Source organism: Lathyrus oleraceus, chromosome 6 (assembly GCF_024323335.1).
Source record: "Lathyrus oleraceus cultivar Zhongwan6 chromosome 6, CAAS_Psat_ZW6_1.0, whole genome shotgun sequence".
Lineage (NCBI taxonomy): Eukaryota > Viridiplantae > Streptophyta > Magnoliopsida > Fabales > Fabaceae > Lathyrus > Lathyrus oleraceus.
In genome coordinates, this window is record NC_066584.1 from 277,883,785 (window position 1) to 277,889,167 (window position 5,383).

Consider the following 5,383-nt stretch of genomic DNA (forward strand, 5'->3'; position numbering starts at 1 on the left):
ACGACATTCAGCTTGACATCAAGGTCCATATGCTGAGTCTGTTTTCCCAGAAAACAGACTGTACAAATCTGCTGACCTGTACATGATCAATATGACCATACTACAGTACCAGATTACATTAGTAAATGTCAAAGTGTCCAACTTAACATTTACACAGTTGGCCTTAGGTTAGTTCTGTAATTCTCTTGAAGCACAAACTAACTAATATGCTGAAGTATAGCAGAACACCACTCTGCCCAATCTTCAGTAGCTGCTGTCAATGATGAATGTCACAACATCCAGTTTGACATTCAATCAGGAGGCCTTATGCCAGGTCTGGTTCTTCCTTGATAACCAGACTGCAAGTGAATACTAAGTTCTAACAGAGCTTCTGTTCCTTAGTATCTGTTGACAGGTATGAATGTCACAGCATTCAATAATCCTGTGTTAGCTAGTCCTGCAGTAACTACAATGTAGTTACATATACATGTCATGACATCAGTCAAGACATTAGTGTTTTACCATACAATGCAGCCAATTAAACACCTACAAACTCCCCCTTTGGCAAATTTTTGGCTAAAACACTTTGATCCCCATAACAGAGTTCATGGCAGCGGAAACACTCACCTAGCAGGAAATAATACTAGCTAAAACACTCAGAGTGGCAGCACACTCACACACATGGAAGTTAAATAAAAACTTCACATAGCAGCACACACATATTCGAAGTTGCACCTAAACTTCAACATCAGCTGCAAGGGGGGAATCTTCAGATCTGTCATGAGAGTCTGTTGTAGAGACCCACTCTGTTTGTCAGGGGTATTGGTGGTTATTACTCCCCCTTTTTGTCACAAATGTTGCCAAAGCCAACAACATAGTCAGAGCACAATGACAGAGTTCCAGACTTGGTTTTACTTCACAGTTTCAACCAAGTTCACATCCACTTGATCTTGCTTCACAGCTTCGATCAAGTGATCACCCACTTTTGCTTTACAGTAGGTACAACCATATCAGATGCCATGATGTTGTTTCTGACATCCAGAACTACTCCTGCATGAACAGCATCCTTGAACTCCTGCAGGTACAGAGGCCTTCTCTCTGTAGGGTGTCCCCTTACCCTCTTGTATTCACCCTTGTTGCGCGCAGCATAGCTATGATATGTTGACCAATCATAGTCTTGTACAAATCGTTTAATAGGCAGAGCTATTAAACAATTTATCCCAAATATCAGTGGTTGCTATAATGTCTCAGAAAGACATATTCCCAGTTTGCTCCTTAAGTTTTCAAACTGAGTAGCATCCAGAGCCTTTGTAAATATGTCAGCCAGTTGAAGATCCGTGGCTACATGTTCCAAAGTGATCACCTTGTCTTCCACCAGATCTCTGATGAAGTGGTGCCTAATGTCAATATGTTTGGTCCTGCTGTGTTGGATGGGATTCTTGGAGATGTTGATGGCACTGAGATTATCACAGAACAATGTCATGACATTTTGAGTGACATTGTACTCAGTGAGCATTTGTTTCATCCAAACCAGTTGGGAGCAACTGCTTCCAGCCGCTATGTATTCAGCCTCTGCAGTGGACAGAGAGACACAGTTCTGCTTCTTGCTGAACCACGATATGAGGTTTTCTCCTAAGAAGAAACATCCACCTGATGTACTTTTTCTGTCATCAGCACTTCCAGCCCAATCAGCATCACAGTACCCAGATAGGACAGGCTCAGACCCATGTGAGTACAGCATCCCATAGTCACATGTCCCATTGATGTACTTGAGGATCCTTTTGACTTGATTCAAGTGACTCACCTTGGGCTCTGCTTGATATCTGGCACACACTCCAACTGCATAGGAAATGTCAGGTCTACTTGCAGTTAGATACAGCAGACTACCTATCATGCTTCTGTACAGGCATTGATCAACACTGGGTCCTCCATCATCCTTGGTTAACTTCAGATGAGTAGGAGCTGGAGTCCTCTTATGCCTGGCATGATCCATACCAAACTTCTTAACTATGTTCTTGGCATACTTGCTTTGGGAGAGAAACATGGAGTCCTCCATTTGGTTTACTTGCATTCCAAGGAAATAGGTCAGTTCTCCCACTAGACTCATTTCAAACTCAGATTGCATCTGGTGAACAAATTTTTTAACCATTTGTTCTGACATTCCACCAAAGACTATATCATCCACATAGATTTGAGCTATCATGATTTTGCCTTCCTCATCCTTCACAAACAAGGTTTTATCTATGCCACCCTTTCTGTATCCATTTGTGGTCAGAAATTCGGTTAACCTTTCATACCAAGCTCTGGGTGCTTGCTTCAACCCATACAAGGCTTTCTTCAGCTTGTATACATGTTCAGGTTGGTTAGGATCACTAAACCCTTTGGGTTGTTCCACATAGACTTCTTCATTCAGGTAGCCATTCAAGAATGCACTCTTCACATCCATTTGAAATAGCTTAAACTTCAGGATGCATGCTACCCCCAACAGCAATCTGATGGACTCAAGTCTAGCCACAGGAGCAAATGTCTCATCAAAGTCTACTCCTTCAACTTGAGTGTATCCTTGAGCTACTAGTCTTGCTTTATTTCTAGTAATTACTCCTTTCTCATCAGATTTGTTTTTGTAGATCCACTTGGTACCAATGATGTTGGACCCTTCAGGTCTTGGAACCAGCTCCCATACTTCATGCCTTGTGAACTGCTCGAGTTCCTCTTGCATGGCAATGATCCAGTATTCATCAGTCAGGGCTTCTTTCACATTCTTTGGTTCAACCTTGGAAACAAAGCAGGAATTTGAGTTTATTCCCCTTGACCTGGTAGTTACACCACTGGTGGGATCCCCTATGATAAGATCCTTAGGGTGGTCTTTCTGAATTCTGATAGATGGCACTTTGGCAGGTGCTTCTACTTCACATTCAGGAGGAGGTTCCTGTACTTCTTCAGGCTTGACTGGACTGTCAGTTGGACTATCAAGGAATGTTTCAACATCCTCCATGACATCGGTTCCTTCCTCTTTATCATCCACAATGACATTTATGGATTCCATCAGGACATTGGTCCTGTAGTTGAACACTCTATAGGCTCTGCTGTTCGTGGAGTATCCTAGAAATACGCCTTCATCACTTTTGGGATCTAGCTTCCTTCTCTGTTCACGATCTGTGAGAATGTAGCATTTACTTCCAAAAATATGAAAGTACTTCACAGTGGGTTTTCTACCCTTCCATATTTCATACAGAGTGGAGGAGGTTCCTTTTCTCAAGGTGACTCTGTTGTGAACATAGCACGCCGTATTCATTGCTTCAGCCCAAAAGTGCATAGGGAGCTTCTTTGCATGAATCATTGCTCTGGCAGATTCTTGAATAGTTCTATTTTTTCTTTCAACTATTCCATTCTTCTGAGGAGTTATAGGGGAGGAGAACTCATGGCTTATTCCTTCAGATGAGCAGAACTCATCAAACTTGGAATTCTTGAACTCAGTGCCATGATCACTTCTAATCCGGACCACACAGCTGTCCTTTTCTCTTTGAAGTCTTATGCACAGATCCTTGAAGACATCAAATGTATCTGACTTCTCTCTGATGAAGTTTATCCACGTGTATCTGGAATGGTCATCAACCACCACGTAGGCATACTTCTTCCCTCCAAGACTTTCCACCTGCATAGGTCCCATTAGGTCCATGTGCAGCAGTTCCAGAACTCTGGAGGTTGTGGAATGTCCCAGCTTTGGGTGTGACATCTTGGTTTGCTTGCCCACTTGGCATTCTCCACAGACTCTACCTTCATCAATCAGAAGCTTTGGCATTCCTCTGACTGCTTCCTTGGATATGATCTTCTTCATTCCACGTAAGTGGAGATGGCCAAGTCTTCTATGCCACAGCTTCACCTCCTGTTCTTCCTTGGCTGAGGAGCACGTTGTGGAAAAGTTAGAGAGGTCAGGTTCCCACAGATAGCAGTTGTCTTTGGACCTGGTTCCTCTCATAACTTCCTGATTGTCACCATTTGTCACGATGCACTGCTCCTTCGTAAACTGAACATGAAAACCTTGATCACACAGCTGACTTATACTGATGAGGTTTGCAGTGAGTCCTCTTACTAACAGCACATTGTTCAGTTTTGGCACTCCAGAACAGTCCAGTTTGCCCACACCTCTGATTTTTCCTTTGGCACCATCACCAAAAGTCACATAGCTGGTGGTGTGAGGTTGAATGTCTACCAGTAGATTTTCCATACCAGTCATATGTCTTGAGCATCCACTGTCAAAGTACCAGTCTTCTCTGGAAGAAGCCCTTAGGGCAGTGTGTGCTATCCTAGCATACCATTGTTGCTTCTTAATGGGAACACATCGCTTGCGTGTGTTATGCTTAGGTCTGACAGGTGAGGCTCTGTTAGGGAAGCCATGAATCCAGTAGCAGAAGGCTTTTATATGTCCAAGCCTGCCACAGTGGTGACACCGCAAATTCTGGAATATTCTCTTCTGATGATCATTCATCCTAGCTCCTCGATGTTGAGACATCGGTTTTGACATCTGCTTGAACTTCTGAACTTTAGCCTTTGGGCGTTTGTGTTCAGCTCTTTTTCTAAATCCTAGCCCAGATTTGGTTCCAGACTGCTGTCCCACCTTTAGGATTTCTTCCAAGGTGTCAGTTCCCTTATTCATCATTCTGATGGATTCGGTCATCTGGTTCAGCTTGGAGGTCAGCAGGGCTATCTCATCATTCAGCCCTTCTATGGCAGACAGTTGTTTCTGTCTCTCATCTTCCAGTTCCTTGATGAGTTTCTTGTGCTTTTCACCTTGTGCACGTACTTCTGCACTGGTGGTACACAGCTTCTTATATGCTGCAGCAAGTTCATCAAAGGTCAGCTCATCTGCACTTGTGTCATCTTCAGAGACACACACACTAGTTAGTGCAGTGACATGTTTGGCAGATTCTCCTTCAGATTCACTTTCAGAATCTCCTTCAGACCATGTGATAGCTAGCCCCTTATTTTGCAATTTGAGGTAAGTAGGACATTCAGCTCTGACGTGTCCATACCCTTCACAACCATGACACTGGATTCCCTTCCCATGGTTGAACTTTTCTTCAGAAGTTGATCTTTTCTTAATGTCAGACGGGATGTTCTTGACATTGGGTCTACCTCTTTGATCAATCTTCTTCATGAACTTGTTGAATTGCCTTCCAAGCATGGCTAAGGCTTCTGATATACTTTCATCACCTCCAGTATATCCTTCTTCTGCCTCCTCTTCAGCATTAGATACAAAGGCTATGCTTTTCTTCTTCTCAGCATACTCACCTAAGCCCATTTCAAAGGTTTGGAGAGAACCAATGAGCTCATCTACCTTCATATTGCTGATGTCCTGAGCCTCCTCTATGGCAGTGACCTTCATAGCAAACCTCTTAGGCAA